The sequence below is a fragment of the Girardinichthys multiradiatus genome, chromosome 21, assembly GCF_021462225.1.
Source record: "Girardinichthys multiradiatus isolate DD_20200921_A chromosome 21, DD_fGirMul_XY1, whole genome shotgun sequence".
Taxonomy (NCBI): domain Eukaryota; kingdom Metazoa; phylum Chordata; class Actinopteri; order Cyprinodontiformes; family Goodeidae; genus Girardinichthys; species Girardinichthys multiradiatus.
In genome coordinates, this window is record NC_061813.1 from 5,152,055 (window position 1) to 5,176,583 (window position 24,529).

The 24,529-nt window shown below is 39.9% G+C and overlaps 1 long non-coding RNA gene across 1 annotated transcript; it reads left to right on the forward strand.

The window, feature by feature from the left end:
- Window positions 1-1,083: 1,083 nt before the first annotated feature.
- Window positions 1,084-2,730, forward strand: LOC124858464. Its single transcript, XR_007035846.1, has 2 exons — window positions 1,084-1,524; window positions 1,601-2,730. It is a non-coding gene; the product is annotated as an uncharacterized LOC124858464 (long non-coding RNA).
- The last annotated feature ends 21,799 nt before the right edge of the window (window positions 2,731-24,529 follow it).

Here is a 24,529-nt window from a genome sequence, read left to right on the forward strand (position 1 = left end):
CTGTACATTCTATGGATGGATCTCAGTCAACATATGGTATACTAAAGGCCATTTGACTGAATTAAACATATGTTACAGAAAGTGTCATTTGGAGACAAATACTTTGCATTCCCTTCACAGCCTGATTTTTATATGCTGGTGTCAGTAAAGAACTAAAGATAGAAATATATCTCTAAAGATTAAATGTAAGACTTCTAAGGGGGTTGTGCATAGTGCACTGGAGGACCAGTTGCAATAAACTCCACCAATTCATAGTGTGAATACAATTGTACTTGATTTAGTCTCAGGATCAAAGTCTTCCGATATTCCGTGCAGCACGTCTGCTCCCTACTTCAATAAATCTCGTGATTCTCCTGCCTCTTTGCATAATGAGTTCAGCGGATTTGCATCAGAGTTAAGTCTGACTTTTCACCTCTGGACCAAAGGGAAGAAATATAAGCGTATGGTTTTGAAAGCGTATGTATGAGTTGTGTGTATGAGTTCAGTGCTACTTTGGAGTATTTTGATGTGTGTCGGTGCTGCTTCCTGTCAATATGCCAGCTCCTATAATCCTCTAAAAAGATTAGGATTAGTGGCCTGCAGGCCACACTCAATGATCCACTTGGAAAAAGGAATACTTGTGGTTCAATATACATTTAAATAATCAGCTACCAATTGTTTTAGCATTGTGTTTGAGACCCGGGATTACAATTAGGTTTGGTCATGGACCACTTGTTTTTAAGCTTGCAACACCCAGAGAAACAAAGTTTGTTAGACTCTAGGTTAGCTTTATATTTATTCTGGAAAAAAGCTATTGATGAGCATATTGGGCTTTATGAATTTATCCTACAGTGCTTCTTTTTTACATCCACAGCAATGTAAAAAAAGTAATTGGAATTGTTGCAGTTGTCACCGAGGGTGGCACAAGCAGGTATTTTTTGTGATTCTGCATTGTTTGTCTGCTTCATCTCTGTCTGCCTGCTGATCTGCTCTGTGCTGCAGCTATTAGGAGGATTGCTTTCACCTGCTCCTTCCCAGCCAGCTCCCAAATCGCGCCTCACCAGCTCCACCTGTTCACCTGGCTGTATACGCAGCACTCTGGCAGACAAACAGCGCCAGATTATCAAAAGTCATGTGTGAGTAAATGTCCAGCAGTCCTTCCCTGCCTGATTCTGATCTTGTTTTTGCCCCCTGGATGTCCACGTCAGATATTCTCTTGGCTTCTGAATTCTGGACATTGACCCTGCTTCTGCCTCTTGACTACAGCTCTCTGCCTAACCACTGGATCCGTCTGCCTGAATCTGCCTCTCTGTTCATGATCTTGCTTCTGTGCCCTGACCAACGATTTAAGCCTCTCCCTCGGATGCTGTCGCCTGACTCTGCTTCCCCGGTTTTGACACAGTTTTTGTCCCCTGAGTAGCGCACTCTGCTCTCTCACTGGGAGTACAAACCTGAAAGCCCATGTGACGTTGTACTGCTGTCAGTGGATCATCACACTGAGTAGCCAAAATTCAGTTTCCTTATCTCTTAACGGATTCTGAAAAGGTTGGCGGCTTTTATTCTGAGTTTCTCACTATTCTCAGTACTCTGCTCAGCTACTAACCTATCTGTCTGCCCTCAGAGGTTCCTGAGCGTGCAGCTGGTGGTTTCCTGCCGATCATCTTCCAGAGCTTTCAATAACTCTTCTGAAACTTACCTGTTGTGTCCGGCTGAAATTTCGGGTCCCCTGAATTATTCGTTACAGTATTAAGTCGTTATTACTTTTGACATCGGGCCAGGTTGTGTCCCATCAGGAACAATAACACACTGGACTACTGCCACACAGCTTTGTCTGGTGTTGCAGCATCTGAAGGATATCATGGGCCCCCTGCAGTTTGCTCATGGTGGTAAGTTGGTAGATAATGCAGTCAGTGTGGGACTATACTTCATCCTGGACCATCTCGACACCCCATGAACGTAAGCAGCGGGTGAAGGTCTGTGAAACTCCTGACGTTTGCAGATGACACCACTGTTACTGGTCTGACCCAGGACAGTGAGTCTGCAAACAGACACGAGGTGAATGGGCTGGTGCAGTCAGAACCTCATGGAGTTTAACCCACTCCACATGATGAAGATAATGGTGAACACCCTCAACACTGCCTCCCCTCACCATTCTCAACATGTCTTCTGTGAATCACTACCAGTTCCTGGTAACCACCCTTTCTTGGGACCTGAGATGGTCCTCACACATTTGACCCTTTTCCACTAGTACCTATTCTGTTCGGATCAGGTCAGTTTAACACAGGCCCCACGGTCTGAAGTGATGGACAAAAACAAACACAACAGCCCAGACTGCTGATCTGTTTATGGCTGTTGCTAGACTCCGAGTGAAAGAAGAGAGCCCGAGAAGGTTCTGGGCAGCGAGACCCAAATCACCGTGGATAACTAAAGGGGACAGACACTAACTAGAGGATATCTCAGGATAAGCTAAGTGGGCCTCATGTCAGCAAGTACTAAAAATAGTAACAGTTCCACTAAACCTTTACTAATGGAAAAGTAGAACACGTAAATCGTACCGGAGCAAACCACTTTAAGTAGGGACTAGTGGAAAAGGGGCAATAGACACTGTTCATAGGTCCAGCAGACTGTATTTCCTTTGGCAACTACCTTCCAGGAGCTGCTGGACATCTACACTGTGATTATCCAGTTTTTGTTTTGTGTGTACGTTTTTGTAATGTTTCCCTGAATGAATAAAATAATTTAAAAACTGCATTTTGTATTTACCTAGGTTATCTAATTATTTGGATTATATGAAACAATTAAGTGTGACAAAAAGGTAAATACAGAAGAAATCTCAAATGGAGCAAAAACCCTTTTCAGCAGTTTGAAGAGGTTTAGGATTCAACATTATCTCTGTCATGAAATTATTTGGTATTTTATCTAGCTGGACTACAGACTTAGTTAAAGGCCTCTGATGTAAGTTTATCATTCCAGTCAAATATGAGACTATAACACAGTGTTTACATGGTTGAATTTCAGGTTGAAGTTTAGACCTTTAAACAGGAACTCCTCTGATTTCCCAGCATCATCTAGAAATATGACATATTTTCATTTTAGAGAAAGCCTCATGGTCTAGTGAGGCAAGAAGAAGATCAAAGACTGAAAATAAAATCAATACCAACTCCCAGGATTATTATTATGAAATATTGTTAGCTCTTCTGTGAGTATTATGAAAATTTAGATTAAAAGGCTTCAGTGACCGAAACGAGCAACTCCTACTGTGTGGTTCAGTCAAATTATTATCAGTCAGCTTTATTAGTGCAGACCACTGATGTCCAATTTCTCACCATGAAGGCCAGTGTTCTGTGTCTAATAGACACAGGTAGTGACGGTGGGGCCACGGTGGAGACAGTGGTAGAGGTTCGTCCTGTAACCTGTCTTCGAACCCCCGCTCTGTCTCTCTCAGTTGTTGTGTCCTTGGCAAGACACTTCATCCTCCTTGCTTGCTGATGGTGGTCAGAGGGCTTAGTGGTGTTGATTGTGTGTTAGTGTGTGAATGTGTTCCTGAATGGGTGAATGACTGATTGTTGTGTAAAATCGGATCTCTGGGGTCTTGATGAAAGTGCTTTACAAGTGTGGGCCATTTACCATTTAGATGTTTTCTGGTCAGACATTCCTGATTCAAATCATTAGCTCATTACCAGGCCTCCGTATGACTTGATGAAATGCTAAGGAGGTTATTTAGCCATTTGAACAAACTGCTTTGGAGCAAAGTTATATCTAAAACTTGCAGAATATTCTGATCAAAATACCTGTGTTTTTTTTAACATCCCTTGTATGGCTGGGTATAGGCATCGCTGCCCTAGGGAACCTATGGCACCAGGATGCACTACGGGAAGAATGCAAATGGACAGAAGTTGTATGATGGTTTGGGCATTGTTTTGCTCAGAAAATTGACTTGTGCCATCCATGCTGATGTTACTTTGATAGGTACCATCTAGCTAAGCATCACTGAAGACTATGTACACCCTTTCATGGAAAATGGGATACTCTGATCACTGTGGCTTTTTTCAGCAAGATAGTGCTGGGCTTTAAAGATCAGGATATACGACAAGAAGTGAATACCTTTGTCAAAAATTGGCTGAATTGATGTTGCTGCTATTTAACTGTCAATCTATGTATTTTTGGAAATAAACTCTTTTGTCCAATCAAGGACATTTCAAATACAGTTCAGACACCACAACCAGCCTTTTGATCAATAGGTTCTATTTCAGATGAAAGTTGAACCATGCTATTTCACAACTGGAGGCTGCAAATGCTTATAGATTTCACAATGGCTTAAAATAGTCTGCCTATCAATCAGACCTTGTTAAAGAGGCATACATGTTTCCATTTTTAGGAAAGAGAAAATGAATCTGCTGACAATGAAACTGAAACACCTGGTTTTAGACCACAATAATTTATTAGTATGGTGTAGGGCCTCCTTTTGCGGCCAATACAGCGTCAATTCGTCTTGGGAATGACATATACAAGTCCTGCACAGTGGTCAGAGGGATTTTAAGCCATTCTTCTTGCAGGATAGTGGCCAGGTCACTATGTGATACTGGTGGAGGAAAACGTTTCCTGACTCGCTCCTCCAAAGCACCCCAAAGTGGCTCAATAATATTTACATCTGTTGACTGTGCAGGCCATGGGAGATGTTCAACTTCACTTTCATGTTCATCAAACCAATCTTTCACCAATCTTGCTGTGTGTATTGGTGCAATGTCATCCTGATACATGGCACCGCCTTCAGGATACAATGTTTGAACCATTGGATGCACATGGTCCTCAAGAATGGTTCGGTAGTCCTTGGCAGTGACGTGCCCATCTAGCACAAGTATTGGGCCAGGGGAATGCCATGATATGGCAGCCCAAACCATCACTGATCCACCCCCATGCTTCACTCTGGGCATGCAACAGTCTGGGTGGTACGCATCTTTGGGGCTTCTCCACACCGTAACTCTCCCGGATGTGGGGAAAACAGTAAAGGTGGACACATCAGAGAACAATACATGTTTCACATTGTCCACAGCCCAAGATTTGCACTCCTTGCACCATTGAAACCGACGTTTGGCATTGGCATGAGAGACCAAAGGTTTGGCTATAGCAACCCGGCCAGTTCTGGTGGAAACAGGAGAGTTGAGGTGCACATTTAATTCTGCCGTGATTTGGGCAGCCGTGGTTTTATGTTTTTTGGATACAATCCGGGTTAGCACCCGAACATTCCTTTTAGACAGCTTCCTCTTGCGTCCACAGTTAATCCTGTTGGATGTGGTTCGTCCTTCTTGGTGGTATGCTGACATTACCCTGGATAACGTGGCTCTTGATACATCACAAAGACTTGCTGTCTTGGTCACAGATGCGCCAGCAAGACGTGCACCAACAATTTGTCCTCTTTTGAACTCTGGTATGTCACCCATAATGTTGTGTGCATTTCAATATTTTGAGCAAAACTCTGCTCTTACCCTGCTAATTGAACTTTCACACTCTGCTCTTACTGGTGCAATGTGCAATCAATGAAGACTGGCTACCAGGCTGGTCCAATTTAGCCATGAAACCTCCCACACTAAAATGACAGGTGTTTCAGTTTCATTGTCCAACCAATGTATTTGTTCTTTCAAAAAGATACCTACTTTGTGAAGTGTTATTTGAACATACTGTACTTCTGAAAAAGTTTAAACAGATAATATACAAGTGTCCATATTTCATAGTTCTTATTTTGAAAACAAAAATCACACAAATACATCATACTAACTGTTGAGAACCATGGTAGAGGGCTGGATACTTTACGCTTGTTTAGCAGCCATATGACCAAGCTCTAGAAGCTCTTACTCAGCTCAGAGACAGCAGGAGCCCGGGTCCTGCGCCTGCAAATCAAGCCTAAAATCATCACCGCTCCATCACCGTGCGTGGCACATGCCATCAGATGTTTGCTCTTATATGATGTGTTTTAGGGTTTTTAGGCTTGTTTGTTTTTTTGCAGCTCAAGTGTTGCCCTTTTTCTCTTTTTTTCCAACAGTAAGCTGACTGAAAGGGGTGCATAAATTGGGGAGACAAGCAGCAAAGGTCGCCTGGGCTTGGAGTCAAACCTGCGACGACTGCATTGAGTACTGAAGCCTCTGAATACAGGTACCCTGCGCCACTGCCGCACCCCTTTAGTTTTTGACAAATGTCTTACTTTGTATTTTCTTTGTATTATGGCCAAAAATTCATGATTTACTCCTAGCTGTGGAAACAGTATTATCTTTTGCTAACCTTAATTTATGCTGCTGTCTAATATTTTAAAACAGAGAAACTTACACTTGGCAACCCTTCCAAAGTACACATACGTGTTGAGTCCTATTCTGTCATTCACTTTACCATTTAACAAATAGTACTAACTGAGGTCTGTGGAGTCTGATATTAAACTCTTGGGTTTATGCAATGTCTCAAATGTTTTCCACTTGCGAACAGGATCACACCGATATAAAACAGTTGCTTTTCTATTGTTATTGCTGATGGTTCGTTCTTTATTGGCAGCTTGTTAACACACACCTTTATTGTCTACACTGTAGACCTTGGGTGTGATTTTGATAACAAAAGACTAAATCAAACAGCCAGAATTAATTTCTTACCATTTATTTTAACAAGTAAAATGTTAAAATGTAAATAACAACCAATTCACATTTACAAATATGATCTGGTTTTATAGAGGTGTTCACACTTGCTGATGATGCAACAGCATGGCTACTTTTCCTCATTAATCCCATAAAACCAGCTACAGATTACTTGGTTTTTACACATACAATTGAACCATACACTGTATAAAAAGAAACATGATCTCTTTTTCTCACTGTTTGAAATAAAATCTAACTGAACCTTTCCTGTTTTGGTCAGTGGGATTGCACAAACTATTTCTATTTTCTAAATGCCAGAACAATGGGGGAATGTCCAGAGATGTTGCTTCCCAAGGGCTTTGTGAAAATGAAAACAGAAATATTTGGATTTGTTAAACATAACCCAGATTTATTTACAGTTATGAGAATGAATGAACAATAGGTAACAAAAGGTTTATGCGTTGCTGGGGTCTTTCTGTGGCCATGCATGATTCAGTTCAAGATAGCTTCAAGTTTCTTTTAACACTATAGTGACAATATGGTAACAATACAGTAAACTATAGTAAACTCTCTATAGCCAGAATTCGTAAAAATCTACATGAAGGTGAAACCTGAGGCTACAAAGAAGTTTTACATTAAAAAAGCATACTGTTTAAAATATGGGCATAATGAATCTATAAGATTAAAGATGGCATTTAGGAATAATCAAGATTCCATTTTTTCTATGGTAAATATGTTTTTCTTTGATTATTAAACAAAAGGTGGAGCATTATAAAAAAAAAATGACTAGACTTTGTACCACATAGAGCTAGAAACCCCCACTGATCATAGCCGAGGCCCTAAAAGCTCTTCAGATGAAACTCCTCTTTCATCTCCCCTAACAATAATAATGGACCACTGAAACAGATGGAAACCCCACCAGCTACACTTTGAAGTTTACTCAATTTTCCATGCATTTCTACTATTAAAGAATTGATGCTGCTGCCTAAATACACTGCCAAGACATATAAAACAACACACCTAATAATCTGTAGTTCCATGTTGTTGTGTCAAAAAACCCAACTAGGACTTGCTGAAACAGGGATACTCAGGTCCTTCTGTCTTACACATTAGCATGCGTGCTTTCAGCTTGTTACCCAATTGCATTAATGCATCAGACTATTATTTTTAAGTAAGAAAGCAGTTCTTGAGATGCCTTGTTGTTTTGGCAGAGTTGGCTAAATACAGACTGCTCATCAGGGTGTTTGACAACCAACGGTTACAAATGCATTAAAGAAGTCCGAACCACTTTTACATTGTGGGTAAGAAATAGTGACAGAAAACCTATAAATGCTTTTGAAGCACTGTAGGAAAACCACAACTGGATAACTGCTGCTAACTATGAAATGCTTCTTTGGAATTGGAACCATCTTAAAATTAGCATAAATGTATAGAAATTGCAATATAGTGATTAGTAAAACCTGGACAGAATTATTCTGCAATGACCACAGATTATTTAAAACCTTTACTCTATTTGTGAAAACGAATAATTAAATTAATGTTGTTTTCCATAAATTTCGCTAAACTTCAGTCTCGTTATTTGTTATTCTCTTAAACTGAAGGTATTTTTACACTTTTAGTCATGGACTATGCTGGATTTAGAGTTAAGGTAAATTATGAAATTAACATATGCAGGTCAAAGCATTTAAAAAAAATGGAGATAGGAAGAATTCTAAAAGGTGTATCACCAGAGTTTTTAGTTTTTTAGTTTCAGGTTTTAGTTTGTTTAATGTAACTCATGTCTATGTAAAAAGATAAAGACAGCGTATGAATAAAGACTTGAAAAAAAACTAAAACTCCAAACCAGTTCGTACACTCTGCAACTCTGTTTCTTATGCCTTTTGCTTTTTGAAGATTTTTTTTTTCCTTAGCATGTGGCATACAAAACAGTTCTGGAGCGAAAATGTTGCCAGGCATTTTAATATAATGTGTTAATGATCTGTCAGGGGGAATTCTTTCAGTAATTTTCTTAAGCCTTTATACCGAAATATTACATAGAATCACCAGTATCCGTCTAAATCATCATGTTGGTTTTTTAATGTTGATTTCAGTGATGCATTGATCTTACTATTTAAATATTTTGCTTCTTTTCTAATGCAATAGTTATTGTTGAAGGGTTGGATATAGCCTGTAAGCACACAAGAAGAAAAGATGAATCCAGCTAACACCTTACTGTTTGTGCTTTTTCTTTGTTCCACTGAACTGTAGTGAAGATTTGATTTTTTTCATTCCCTTGGCAGTCTTTCATCCATTATATATGCATACATCAACAAGCATATCATAGGTTTTTAGTTGTGTGAAGTAGAATATTTATATTTTCTCTCTTTCAATTAATCAACACTTTAAGAACATGTTAACTTTTACATATCTGGTACCTTGAGAAGAACATATTCTTTTTTTAAGGGCAATGAGTTGCCAGAATGTCAAAAGTGCAAAGTATCTCTTTCAGTTTTGAGCTATTATAGGCTAAATCATTAAAATATGCCCCATAACTTGCAAATAGCTTCTTAGAATGACAGCCATAGCATTTATAGCATTAACATGGCTAACAAAGTACAACATTTAAATGAGGGTGTGTTATGTCAACCAAAGCAATATACATCATGATTTTCTCCCCGGTTGATCATTGTGCTAATTTTTCCCTCCTTGTAGAATCAGAACAGTGATGGCAAAGCACAGAGGGTGAGTTCTAACATTTTATGATACATAATGGGGATTTATTTTTACCACAGTGCCATTGGGGGGAAAGGTTATGTTTTTGTGCTCTGTATTAATGTCTGTCAGAGTTAGACACACAGATAAACTCAGAGAAGGTATGCAATGAAGACACAACGAGACAAAGTTATCTTTGGCTGGCCAGGGAGAGACAATCCATTCTCTCAGAGGACCTGCCCTGTGTCACAGCCTCTTATTAAAGAAAGGGACAAAAAACACTCATGTTACAGCATCGTGGGTGTGGCTATACACAGTTTCACAAATACAAGTCCTACTGAATAAAACTGGTTCTGGCCAGATACTGATACGGCACACACGTCCACATCCGGCATTCAAGGACACGGAGATTGGCTGGGGTGCGAACAGACTGCTTCCCAAACTCCTCCACACACACACACAAGTTCCTGCTCAGTCTGCATAACAACCACCCAAATGCAACTCTAAGACAAGATGACAATTCTATTGATGGTTCATAAAAGTACTTTGAAAATAAATGTGAATAGTATTCAAATCTATCAAATCTCACCAAACTAAATAAATGAAAATGTATTTTAATGGTAAATCATAAGGATAAAGAACCTTTTTAAACTAAGCAATAATAATTCATGTACAAATTTTCCAACAATGTCCAATAACAACATATGACACTCAGCTGTTCAGTCAAATGAATCTATTTATTGTGTTTTACTGATCCAAGGTCAGGTTGTGAAGTTAATGTGTCCAAAGGTACCCCACTTTCCCAGAGATCCCTCTCCCCAACAGGATGGCCATTTAGTACCATTAGGGAAAAAATATATTGTTCCTCCACTGATATCATGGTCTGCCCTAGGCTTTTCTCCCTAGGAGACCCAAAAACATCTAAAGATAGCCATCCAAATACAGATCAAATGCCAAAATCATCCCTTTTACTGGAGATGTCCTATGAAAGATGATGTTTCAGACATTGGAAATGTTAATTAGGAGGAATGTCATTCTGGACAACTGGAATGCAATTTTTTTTTATGTGGAAGAATTAATTTATGGATTGCTGGTTTAAAGATACTTGCTGGTCATTACATGTTAAAGCTGCTTGCCTCAGCCTCCTAAGACGAGGAAGACATTTTTTAGATTTTTTCATGGAAATCAGGTGCTGGGCTGTTAAACAAAATACATTGCAAAGATAAGGTGAAAACCATGTGAACTGAATTTGTCTCTATAGTGACATCATCCAAGTTGCCCACCAAGCAAACTGAGGGGGAAGGTGAGATATTACATCTCAGACACTTTAATAAGTCTTCACAAATCAGGCACCATAGTGCATGGATGTAATTGTCAGGTATATTGTCTGTGCCGTGTAAGCAAGTATTAGATGGTGCAAAAACCATCCTGAAAATCCGTTGACCTGTGTAGCGTACTCTATAAAGGATTTTATATTGTATTAATTGTAAACTGGGATTACTAGTCATTTTAAAAGTTCTTAAACATATTTGAGACTAGAATGGTTGGTCAAAGTTGACTGATAACCCCACCTCCCATTTCATAATAGGACAGGATATTGATTCATCTATTTTAGATAGTGTCCAGTATATTTTAGACATGATTTTTCTAGTAAACTTGACAGCATTTGTAAACAGTTTTTAAGCCTAAATGTATTATTTTATTATAGATTTAATATGTTGATATTCTAAAAATGTATTCTTGTCCATCCCATATTGTATAATTAATCTGAATCCAATCCAAGTGTTCAGACAGTGCAGAAAAAAAGTATGGAAGAATGGGGGGTCATCAACATTTGTGGCATATACAGGTCCTTCTCAAAAAAATTGCATATTGTGATAAAGTTCATTATTTTCCATAATGTCATGATGAAAATTTAACATTCATATATTTTAGATTCATTGCACACTAACTGAAATATTTCAGGTCTTTTATTGTCTTAATACGGATGATTTTGGCATACAGCTCATGAAAACCCAAAATTCCTATCTCACAAAATTAGCATATTTCATCCGACCAATAAAAGAAAAGTTTTTTTAATACAAAAAACATCAACCTTCAAATAATCATGTACAGTTATGCACTCAATACTTGGTCTGGAATCCTTTTGCAGAAATGACTGCTTCAATGCGGCGTGGCATGGAGGCAATTAGCCTGTGGCACTGGTGAGGTCTTATGTAGGCCCAGGATGCTTCGATAGCAGCCTTTAGCTCATCCAGAGTGTTGGGTCTTGAGTCTCTCAATGTTTTCTTCACAATATCCCACAGATTCTCTATGGGATTCAGGTCAGGAGAGTTGGAAGGCCAATTGAGCACAGTGATACCATGGTCAGTAAACCATTTACCAGTGGTTTTGGCACTGTGAGCAGGTGCCAGGTCGTGCTGAAAAATTAAATTTTCATCTCCATAAAGCTTTTCAGCAGATGGAAGCATGAAGTGCTCCAAAATCTCCTGATAGCTAGCTGCATTGCATATAAGCTAGAGTGCTGAAGAAGCGTATTTCATACGGACTGTTTGCTTGAAATGCAAATCTCTTTTGAACTTTGCTGAATTTAATGCGTAAACCCGATTTCAATTTTTTTTAAAACATTTCCATCTCTGTCTCGAGTTGAATAACGCTGTTATAGTAGCCACTTCTGATCCTTTGCGTATTGATCTCCACATCACCAACCTTCCTCCATTCAAAGTAGGCATCATAATCCGGTAAATTATGCCATGTATGAGGATATGAAATCTCGGCTAATGCAACCATCCATTGGCCTTCTAAATCAATATGTTGAGCTAAATTTACACGGAAACTTGAACTGGTATTATTTTTAAACACTTCCATGCTAGCATTAGATGGAAGAGTAACGTAAAAGCCATCATCCTCTACCTGACGGTTCATAATGCTGTGTCAACTGTGAGGTTTAGTGCAAACCTTTTTTATACGTTTCAAAGTTCATCAAACTTGATCCAACTATTGAATTTCTCAGGCCAGTTTTTCCAGCATACAAAAACCTGTTTGACTCCCTTGACCGTACGTAGTTTAAATATTTTTTCCACTTGATACATCTTGTCGTTAAATATTTTTACTTTTTGAAGTTCCTCAGCGTAAAAGGAACCCTCGATAGGTTCTCCATCCAAATCTTTGAGTTTGTATACAGGAGGAGAACGGGGTATCCGGTCATACACTGTAAACACTTCATCCGTAAAACTCTGTTCGTATTTTTTGTCAAACACTCCACGGACCTTGGATATTCTGACAAGATCCCCTTGTTTAAACGTTGTCACTGAGTCCTTGCAATATCTGTTGGACTTGACATCATACAGATTCTGAAACACTTGAAAGGCATTTTCTGGGGTCACTTCCATAGGGCTCATTTTAATGCTGGAGTGGTAGGAATGGTTGTAGCTTCTAGCTAGGTTTTGCAGTACATCGACGTACCGCCGGGTATTGTTAGCTGTAAAATATCTCCACATCCTTGTTTTTAATGTGCGGTTAAATCTCTCGACCACTGAAGCTTTTGCTTCACTCGCTGTGGCAAAATGTTCAATACCGTGTTTCTCCATTAAAACCTTAAATTTCTTGTTAAAAAATTCTTTACCGGCATCAGTCTGAAGTTTTTTGGGGATCTGACTTTCTGTAAAAACTGATTCAAATGCCTTTACCACCTCAGCGGCTGTTTTCCTCTTCAAAACCCGTACATACGCCCTTTTTGAAAAGATGTCAATGACTGTTAATAAATAATTATAACCATCATTTTCCATGGCCAGAGCTTGCATGTCACAGAGATCAGCCTGGAACTGCCTCAATGGTCTGGCGACAAAAACTCTGTTTCTCGGGAACTTTATTCTTGCAGGTTTATGTAGAGTATAGGTATCTTCTCCTGATAAAAAATCTTTAACTTTTTCAACCGCAACCTTCTTTCCCGTTTCATCTTGCATAACCCTCCTCAGCCTATCTACACCCCCAAAACTTCCCGGATTTGAAGGGCTATAATATACTTTCTTCATCAGCCGTCTTCCTGCCATCTCTGCCTTATGCTCACTCTGCCGATTACTTGTTAAATAATGAGAAAAAACACACAGGAGGGTAGATTTATCCTTATTTTTTTATTTTATTTTTGTATTTAATATAAACAAAAAACAACCAGAAAACAAAATCAGATAAAATGCAGATGAATTCAAACACTACTAGCTTTTAAACAACACTTTTGGGAAAGGTTACTATGTTCCTACTTTAATTGTATTTAATGGTAAAAAAAAAAAAGAAGAAAAATCATATAATGCAGATTAACTAAAGTACTGGAATACTAAAAAAAAAAAAAAAATGATACAACAAGTCATCAAACATGTGAGATCAGTTTGTCAGTCCATAGCACTCTGAAACAGAGTTAAGTTGTTTGAGATGTTTCTCATCGACCATGCGATCATAAACGTGCGCTATTGCACTGTGGATGCCTTGTACCGATTTCAGTTCATATAAAACCATCTTGGCAATCGTCTTCACTCTGAAGTCATCCGCTTGTATGCTTCGAAGTACCAGAAGATTCTGAATAGCAGGAATGAGTTTGGGGGTTACGAGTCGACGTACGATGCGTTGAAAGTTGACTTGGTAATAATCCTCCCCCAGTACCTCCAGGCAATGGTGTTGACGCTGGCTTGGGTGGTTCGTTATACATCCATAGCAGGTTTCTCTGAGATAGTTCAAAGACGTTATGTTGAATAAATGAAGTATCGCTGTTTTCACCGTATTGATGAGGGTGGTTGAGAACCAACCGTCAATTTCGTCCTCCTGGTTACTCTCATCCTCTGCTGAAGGCTGAGGGTCCTCCATCGGTCCCAGGGTTTGTGTAGGGGCTTCGGTAGAGGGTGAGTAGCCGGTGGCTACCTCCTCCTCCACGACCACCTTCATGTCTTCAGGCAGGACATTCGCGTCTACAGACTCAGCCATGAATAGCGTTGATGGTGAGCAGAGGTCTGGAGAAAGCGGTATATATTTCATGTTGTATCCTGTAGGTGATGCAGGACTGAAGTGGTTCTCTGAGAATGAGGATGTTGAGGTGGATGGTGAGAAGAGGTCAGGGGAAGGCGGATGATATGGTCCAATGTTGAAGCTTTCATCGTGCTCAGGAGAGAAGTGGATCTCTGCTCGGTGGTTGTAGAGATCCCTGTATGGTGTCGGTCCACTCATTCTCATGATACGATTCTCAGTGTCTGTGAGCTTGCAGTTATCCCCCCGTATATATATCATAGGAAGGGGCGTGTCCTCAGAAGAGGGTTCGTTCTAAACGTAAAACAGGAAACGTCAGCGTTTTTTTCACTGACATGACATCAATCCAACTTCGTGACTTTTGGAAAAGGTCGGAAAGACGATGTCCAATTTCACTCATCTTCTCTGCCCAAGCTTCAAACGGCAGAGCCAGCATTGTCTTGAATACGCCGCAGTCTTGATTGAAAGCCTCCAACACAAACAGATCTGAGGGACTCGTCCGGTTGTTCCTGCGTCTGCTTGCCCGAAAAGACTAGCGGCCATTTGCAGTGGTTTTTGACCCCCACACTGCGCTAAAGAGAGGTTCTCTCTCAGCTATTTCAACATCGGATGGTATATGAAACATTCTCGCCCGTTTTACAGGTCGAGGAGACAGTTCATTTTCTTCTTCTTCTTCTTCCTCCCTCTCCTGCCTTGAGACTGTTTCAGGGCTATCATTAAGGTGCGGGATTGCAAGCTTTAACACAGCCCAGTCGCTGTGGGTGAGTGTACACAGAGCCAGTGATCCATTAAATACCTCATCTTGATCCAATTGATACAGGCAAAGCTCTCCTATTTCACACATGAAAATATAACCCCAGCTGCCAACCGGGCCATATGGCTCCAAAGACCATTCTTCCTGCAGAGTGTCGAACGGGGGTCTTTGTACCCTGCAGATGTAGTATGTTGATTTCTTAGGAGCATTCAATTCACGGGATGAATACTGGTAGACGGTCACTGGGGTTTCGCACAGAACTGACATACCTCTTGGCCGAACCGAGGTCTGATTTTAAACCATGGTTGTTGAAGTTGATGTTGGATCCTCATCATCGGTAGAGTATGTCACGACGGGAATTCCGATAGGTATCTCCGTTGAGGAAGTATATGATGCAGTTGCTTGTTCATCATCATCATCTTGGCACGCGTTGCGTTTCTCCTCCGCTTGACGATAAACTCTCTTAACTCTAGCCATTGTTGAACGGGTGTTCTTTTTTTCCAACGAATGCTGCATGTAAAGTGCAGAGTTTTATCTCTGTATTTAAAGTAAACACTAAGGCACGCCCTATTGTTTTCATTGGGTTATTCAAGGTTTAACGATGCTTACAAACACACCCCCTCTATTTTTAATTGGTGCTGATGCCAAACAGTTTCCGATAATACCATATTTGTCTTGTTCTATTTATAACAAACACACCCCTGTGTTTTAATTGACTCATTTAAGGTATTGCCCCTAATGACGACAACCAATCAGCATCCACTGTTACGCCCCCTTGGACACACCACCTGCTTGACCACGTGACCTCCTGCCCACATGGCAACCACATGGCGCCCATATGGCGCCCACCGGAAATCCCGCCCTCACCGGAAGTCCCACCCACCTGTCAAAAAGTTTGATGAAAGGGTGCACTTAAATTCTCTAACATGCTTAGAATATGATCTTTGGCATGGATCAATAGACGTTGGTATACATCTACCTACCCGTAGCTGAGTGCTTGTTGGAAGCAAATTCAAAATAATCTACATTGTCACAATTTGTTTTACAAGTTAGTGCAGTAACAAATTAACCTCTACGGTTTGAGGTTTAATTTAACAAATAGGTCCTTTTTTAATCATTTATCAAGTCCCGAGGACTCCAGAGCACTTTGCACTATTCAGACTTTCATTCCATATATTCAAACCAACGAATGAACCTTGAATATATGGAATGAAAGTCTGAATATATTGAATGAATCTTGAATATATGAAATGAAAGTCATCAAGGAATTATGGGTGATGTAGTCCGTGGTCCTAAACAGAGAAGGGAAGGGCAGAAACGTCAAGTTTTTATACTGTCATGACGTTGTCGTTAAATTAAATATTTTCCAGATGTGTTAAACAAGAAAATAGACCTTAATATGTTATCTGACCTGTCAGTTTATCAACATTGAGCATAATTTGAAATTTAGTCTGGAGTATTCAAAACAGCAGAGCTCGGTTCACAGATCGCCTTGGCTGCTGAACTAACTGAACAGTTGGAGTGGGGTTTCCCACTCGTATGTTGGATAAGCAGGCTGTCATTTCCTGTTACCGGTTACTCGTTAGTGGCGGTTAAATTTCAGTTTTGTGGCGAATAACAGCAACAACCAGAATATAGAATATATGATTTTTCTCCTTAGATGTTTGATATTTTCAATACATTTTCACATTTTGTAATCTCCCAACTCAAATCAATTTTTTGTATGTCCCCAAAACAATTTTGGGTCAAATTCATAGAAACCGTATGTATGTATGTTGTATACCGTGGTGATCAAACACTTTAACCGTTCCTTGTACATAACAGAAAAAAAAATCCCTAAGTTTGACTTCCTGTAAACCCACCTTGTGAGAACTCTTAATTGTTTTTGGGTTTTTTCAGGAGTATAGACCACATTTCCAAATTTGAATCTCTCATCTTTTTACCTTGTAAACATTTGTAGACAAAAGCAAAATAATCAAATTCAGTCTCTACAATCAGATAAGTGAGTTTGCAGAAGACTCGTTCTGGATAAAATCAATTGACAAACCTGTCAGGAGAAAGAATTAAATGTAATAATTTTCTAAACTGCCTTAAGATGTCCACAAGCAGAGTTTGGACCTCAATCCTTTGATCTTAAGTGGTTGACATCATACATCCATCCATCCATCCAACCCGTTTATCGTTTTGGGGTCGCAAGGGTCTACTGGTGCCTATCTCCAGCAGCCATCGGGCGAGAGGCAGGGTACACCCTGGACAGGTCACCAGTCCACCGCAGGGCAACAGAGAGACAGGAAAAACAAACAACCATGCACACACACACCTAAGGAGAATTTAGAGAGACAAATTAACCTAACAGTCATGTGTTTGGACTGTGGGAGGAAGCCGGAGTATCCAGAAAGAACCCACGCATGCACTTGGAGAACATACAAACTCCATGTAGAAAGACCCCAGGCTGAAATCGTACCCAGGACCTGCTTGCTGCAAGGGCTAACATAATACAAAGGAAAAATGTAAAGCCAACCAAATCCTGCACACTGCACTTGGCACTACTAAACACTTATGAACACACTAATTTTTCTTTTATTACCATCTGGTAAGCTCATTTCACATATATAGCACAAATGTAGGAAAAATGTTTTTAGTAAAAACTTTATTGGAATTACAGATACAGTCAGCAAGTACAGGGAATTGATATCTTGGATGTCAAAACATCAGCAAATAATTAAATGAAGAACATGAGGAAGAAGGGGAGAAGACGATGTCAAGACATGAGGGTGAAGATTTGGTACTTGCAGTTACTCACCTTATATTAAAAATACGTACTATCTCACTTTCAGCGGCCACAAACAGAAAACAGGTAGCAATAAATGACAGCGTGCCTATCCGAGATAAGGCAGGGATGAGAGGTGAGATCCCATTCCAACTCCGCTTAGTTTAGTTTAGCTTAGCTTAACTTCGCAGGCAGACCGGCTTGTGAACTAAGCTGTGGTGCTCCAAAACCCCAGAACATATTTCAAAGGTTGACCATTGTTGATGAACCGACTGGTCACATAAAGATTTTAGTTATACTTCTATGCTTAAAACATCTTGAAAGTTTCTGCGACAAATACAGAAAAGTAAGATAATGCTAAGTGTCCACGCTCGCCTCCTCTGTTTACGACTATTGGTGGTGCAATGCATTGTGGGATATGATGCTGGCCCAAGTCCACAGAAGGATGGATCCTCACTAAAATGGATGAAATAAGAATATCTATGGGTTCTTTTAGAGTACTTCGTTTGATGCATACTTAGTGTTGGAGCAGTGCTTGAGCCACTGTGATGAAGTGTCAAAAGCACGCGAAAACACACCTACAGACAACTATGCATGTTTTGAACCACACTACCCATAAGTCCTCGAGGGCAGTCCGACTTTCATTCCATATATTCAGACTTTCATTCCATATATTCAAGATTCATTCAATATATTCAGACTTTCATTCCATATATTCAAGGTTCATTCCATATATTCAGACTTTCATTCCATATATTCAAGGTTCATTCCATATATTCAGACTTTCATTCCATATATTCAGACTTTCATTCCATATATTCAGACTTTCATTCCATATATTCAAGGTTCATTCCATATATTCAGACTTTCATTCCATATATTCAAGGTTAATTCCATATACTCAGATTTTTGAATATAAATATAAATAATTTCCCGAACGGCATGCCATAATATATATATATATATATATATATATATATATATATATATATATATATATATATATATATATATATATATTAAGAGGTTGCAGAACAGTGAAGGTTCGAACAAAATCTGAAGCAATAAACACAGAAAGCCGCTTGACTGTAACTTGTGCTTTACAGGTGGAAATAAATTAGCCTTCCACAGTAATAACCTTCAGTGATATAAAATCTAGATTACCCCTAAGCTCCTCGCAGTGGACTGGGGTCAAAAAGATGGAAATCATAGAAATACACATCCTGGAAACACTTGTTCACTGAACTAATGCCTGTTCTGGTACTGTTTTGCTGAGAGCCACTGATAAAAGCTTTCTTACTGAAAAATAGGGAAGACTTACCGATAAGCTCATGCTTTGTTTTTGTTTTTTAATAACATATCCTAAACGTTAGTCGTAACACTGTTTGCTCTTTTATGTATTCTGCCCTGTGTTCCCTGGGCAGCTAATGCAAGGTCTAACTTTATCTTGTCAGTAATCTGTTTTCCAGATAACCAGAATCTGGACCTGATTTGACATGAAATTGAAGACCACCTTAGAATTGTTCTCATGCCAAGTATGATTTTCTTTTAGCCTGTGTTATTAACAAACACAATGTTAAGGAAGTGTGTGATGGTAATAAATACAAATGTGCAGCAGGTTGATTTTCCACTGAAAGTGGCTAAATATGGAGGCAACCATCACTGCTTAATCTGTTCCATCTTAGGCCTTTAATGTTGGAAATAATCTCTCCTGTGATGGCTGGCTGCTGTTCAGGCCTCTTTACATGGCTGGGACTTGGCAGTTTGGTTTCATCATGCTGACTTGCCAGATAGACGAAGACAAAAGGAAGTGCTTAGAGTCTCTGACTGTAGTCACCATCAGCTCATAGCGCAGTTAAAACTCAGTCTTGACTGTAGCTAAATAAAAACAAATTTCATTTTCCTTTTAAATTGGAAAAAGGCACACAGGCTTCCAGTCAACACTGGAACATCCAGAAACAATCAGGAGCCAATCTGGCAGACATCTTAATCTTCCTTCTGAGTTAATGTTAAAGAGCTATGACTTGCAAACTGTGAGGCAGCTCAGAAAGCATGAATAATCTAACAAGACTCTGCCCACTGCTGATGCAACATGTTCCTGTGTGTGCCTTACATGCAGCTTGCATTGCAGCCTATTCAAGCTGTCATAACAAAATCAGAAAAGATATGAACGGTATGAAGGATTTAAGTGGCTCTAAAGATGTTTTTCAGTGCATAAAAGAGTAATAGGTCTTTGAGTAACATTACCAGATATTAGGAAAAAAAACAAAGACAAATGTAAACTTTATTTGTGTTATGCTTTAATACATTTTCAATCCATTTCCTTTGATTTATGTGTGAAGAGGTGCACGGTGGCACAGTTGGTAGCACTGTTGCCTTGCAGCACGAAGGTTCTGGGTTCGATTCCCAGCCAAAGGTCTTTCTGCATGGAGTTTGCATGTTCTCCCCGTGCATACATGGGTTCTCACCGGGTACTCTGGCTTCCTCCCACAGTCCAAAGACATGCCTGTTAGGTTAATTGGTCTCTCTAAAATTGCCCTTAGGTGTATGAATGAGTGTGTGTTTGTGTGGTGTCCTGTCCAGGGTGTACCATGCCTCTTGCCCATAGACTGCTGGAGATAGGCACCAGCTTCCCCATGACCCACTATGGAATAAGTGGTAGAAAATGACTGACTGATTATATATATGTTAAGGTGTGTTATGCAGGTCTAAACATGAGGAAATTAACCAGCTTTAGTGGAACATTAAGTCATGTTGCATCTTTGAAATATGTACTTCTGCTTAGTTCACTCCCAGTTTATGAAGTGCATGTCTATTGGGATCAGGAAATTAGTGTCCAACTGGGACAGGATGGACTGTGTCACTCACTGGTTTGTTTTTCATATATTTAAGAATCAACTGATAAGTGCCCCCATGTGGTGAAATAATTATTAGGTAAAATAAAGCTATTGGCTTTACTTGGCTCAAGCAGCTTGAATCCCAAGATTCATGTAGTTAGTTATTTGTGTAGTGTTGCATATGTTATTGACGAGACAGTGGTGTAATATCCAGGTAGCAACTGTTTAAATGCTGAAGCATTGGGGCATATTTGAGAAATTCAATTAAATTAAAAAATGCTTTATTCATCCCAAAAGGAAATTAAATGTTGTTGTAGCTTACATTATGCAGGTTTCTTCAAAGAGCCGTTGTAGATGCTGATGGCTGTGGGCAGGAAGGATCTCCTGTAGATGTCTGTCTTACAGCAGATCTGAAGAAGCCTCTGACCGAAGACACTCTGTTGTTGTTCAACAGTATCATGAAGAGGATGCTCAGGGTTCTTCATAATGTTCTTCATTTTATGAAGAATCCTTCTTTGCACAATGATCTCCAGAGGTTCTAGAGGAGTCCCCAGAACAGACCCAGCTTTATCAGTTTGTTGAGCTTTTTTAAGTCCCTGGCTCTGATGTTGCTACCCCAGCAGATGATGGCAAAAGAGATCACACTCTCCACAACAGCCTTATAGAAGATATGCAGCATCAGCAGCAACACTGAATGTCCTAAGCTTCCTCAAGAAGTACAGTCTGCTCTGTCCCTTCTTGTAGACAGCTTCACAGTTGCACCTCCACTCCAGTCTGTTGTCCAGGTGAACACTGTGGTTGTTTATACTCCTCCACCACCTCCACCTCTTCGCCCATGATGGAAATAGTGTTTGACCTATTCCTGTTTCTCTGAAAATCTACAATCATCTCCTTTGTTTTATTCACGTTCAAGATGAGATGATTGTTTCCACACCATGCCACAAAGCGGTCCACCAGCTCCCTGTACTCAGCTTCTTTTTCATCTCTGATCCACTCAGAATCATCAGAGTATTTCTGCAGATGACAGGAGCCTGTCTTGTACTGGACGTCTGAGGTGTGAAGAGGAATGGTGAGAGTACAGTCCCCTGTGGTGCTGACTACCTGGTTAGACACACAACCCTTCAGTCTCACAAACTGTGGTGTGTTTGTCAGGGAGTCTTTGACCCAGAAGATTGTTGAGGCCTCCACCTGAGTCTTCTGGAGTTCCTGACAAAGCAAATCAGGTTGAATTGTGTTAAATGCACTGGAGAAATCAACTCGAACTGGCAACCCACCGGTTACAGGATGAACCTCTACCACTGTTGCCACGGTCAGCCCATCTCCGATTATGTCTACTACAGAGTAGAGTGTTATTTAATTAAGGCAGCGTATATTCCTTTGCCACTGAAATGCAAGGCGGCCATGAAATATTGTAATTTGGGTATAAGTAACAAATCAACAGGTAGTGGATAATAGTGAAGCTGAAGGAAAATGATAGTTTTCAATTTTTTCAACGCATAAAGATTTGAAGTGCGCAATTGCATTTAGCCCCCTCTACTCCAAGAGCATTAAAAAAAGTACAACCAGTTGAATAAATTGAGTGCACCTGTGTGTAATTCCATTTTTCAATAAATATAGCTGTTCTATGATCAACACTCAATATCCAATCAAACTATTTCATAGAGGCCTTGTGTTTCAATGGAGTTGAATGATTTGCTGCCTTAGGTAAATAACTGTCAAGCATCGCGTTCCCATACTTCAATGACCATAGTTTGAACAACGAACTTTTTCAATTTGATTCACAAAAGAAAATGAAAACCTACAGATCAGCTTGGTACTGGCGCAGCGATGGAGCGCACGGCCTATGTAATGTGAGGCTCTGAGAAAAACAGACAAAAGCAGATGAAGAAGCAGGCAAGAGGGAGGGAGAGAAAATGCGTGTGTCCTCCTCCGAGAGCAGAGCAAGAAAAAGAACATAGTAGTATCATTATTCCTTACATAAAGGTTAATAAATGAGATTTATTTGTTTAATTAGCTGCCATCCAGTCCCTTTCTAAAGGATCTAGATGTAGCTCTTTTGTAGAGCATAGTATGGTCTTATGTATGTGTTGTTGTGCAACAATAGGTTTGGTTTGGCTATTAATAATTATTAAGTGTCAAAGACATGTATTTACAAAGTTAGTCATTTTGATCAAAATTGCCAAGTCAGAGCACCACCTGGTTATCCGGAATTAATAGCCAAACAGCTTCCAGTCTGTCAGTTACTGTTTTATGGTTCTCTCCAAAACAGAAGAATTTCTTAACTAAATATTTCAACTTCCAGTTAAAACACTTTTGTCAAGAAGCTGCTTAACTAGACCAATAACATTTAACCAAACTACTAAGTAAAATTGAAAAATAGTAAAAAGGAACAAATAATAAAACTGAAACCAATAATCAATAAAAGATGCAGTGATATCACAGTTCAGTGTTAATATGTAAAGGGGTTGGACAATGAAACTGAAACACCTGGTTTTAGACAACAATAATTTATTAGTATGGTGTAGGGCCTTCTTTTGTGGCCAATACAATTCAATTCGTCTTGGGAATGACATATACAAGTCCTGCACAGTGGTCAGAGGGATTTTAAGGCATTCTTCTTGCAGGATAGTGGCCAAGTCACTACGTGATACTGGTGGAGGAAAACGTTTCCTGACTCGCTCCTCCAAAACACCCCAAAGTGGCTCAATCGTATTTAGATCTGGTGACTGTGCAGGCCATGGGAGATGTTCAACTTCACTTTCATGTTCATTAAACCAATCTTTCACCAGTCTTGCTGTGTGTATTGGTGCATTGTCATCCTGATACACGGCACAAGTATTGGGCCAAGGGAATGCCATGATATGGCAGCCCAAACCATCACTGATCCACCCCCATGCTTCACTTTGGACATGCAACAGTCTGGGTGGTACGCTTCTTTGGGGCTTCTCCACACCGTAACTCTCCCGGATGTGGGGAAAACAGTAAAGGTGGACTCCTCAGAGAACAGTACATGTTTCACATTGACCACAGCCCAAGATTTGCGCTCCTTGCACTATTGAAACCGACCTTTGGCATTGGAATGAGTGACCAAAGGTTTGGCTATAGCAGCCTGGCCATGTATATTGACCCTGTGGAGCTCCCGACAGACAGTTCTGGTGGAAACGGGAGAGTTGAGGTGCACATTTAATTCTGCTGTGATTTGGGCAGCCGTGGTTTTATGTTTTTTGGATACAATCCGGATTAGCACCCGAACATCCCTTTCAGACAGCATCCTCTTGCGTCCACAGTTAATCCTGTTGGATGTGGTTCATCCTTCTTGGTGGTATGCTGACATTACCGTGGCTCTTGATACATCACAAAGACTTGCTGTCTTGGTCACAGATGCGCCAGCAAGACCTGCACCAACAATTTGTCCTCTTTGGAACTCTGGTATGTCACCCATAATGTTGTGTGCATTTCAATATTTTTAGCAAAACTGTGCTCTTACCCTGCTAATTGAACTTTCACACTCTGCTCTTACTGGTACAATGTGCAATCAACAAAGACTGGCTACCAGGCTGGTCCAATTTAGCCATGAAAGCTCCCACACTATAATGACAGGTGTTTCAGTTTCATTGTCCACCCCTGTATGTTAAAGAATTAAGGTTTGTTTGGAGGAATTTGGAATAAGGCCGAATTAGCTATGGAAGCTAATGAGGAACATCAGTTAGGTGTTCAAACAACCAGTGCACAATGCAAAGAAGCAGGGAAAATAAAAAACACTATTTCATTCAAATGTTTCAAAAATTATTTGCTGATGTAGAAATCGATACAATTTTGGACTACTGATTCTTAATGGATTTTTTGGCTTTAGCATTAGCAGCTGAGA